Source organism: Lupinus angustifolius, chromosome LG08 (assembly GCF_001865875.1).
Source record: "Lupinus angustifolius cultivar Tanjil chromosome LG08, LupAngTanjil_v1.0, whole genome shotgun sequence".
Lineage (NCBI taxonomy): Eukaryota > Viridiplantae > Streptophyta > Magnoliopsida > Fabales > Fabaceae > Lupinus > Lupinus angustifolius.
In genome coordinates, this window is record NC_032016.1 from 3,663,502 (window position 1) to 3,663,755 (window position 254).

A 254-nucleotide genomic window follows, 5' to 3' on the forward strand; every position below is an offset into this window, starting at 1 on the left:
AGGATGAGGATGAGGATGAGGATGAGGATGAGGATAAGGATGAGGAAGAGGAAGAGGATGTGGATGAGTATGAGGAGGAGGATAAGGACGAGGATAAGGATGAGGATGAGGAAGAGGATGAGGACGAGGATGAGGATACGGATGAGGTTTGAGGATGAGGATGTGGATGAGGATGAGGGTTGAGATTAGGATTAGGATGAGGATGAGGATGAATATGAGGATGAGGATGAGGATTAGGATAAGGATGAGGATGA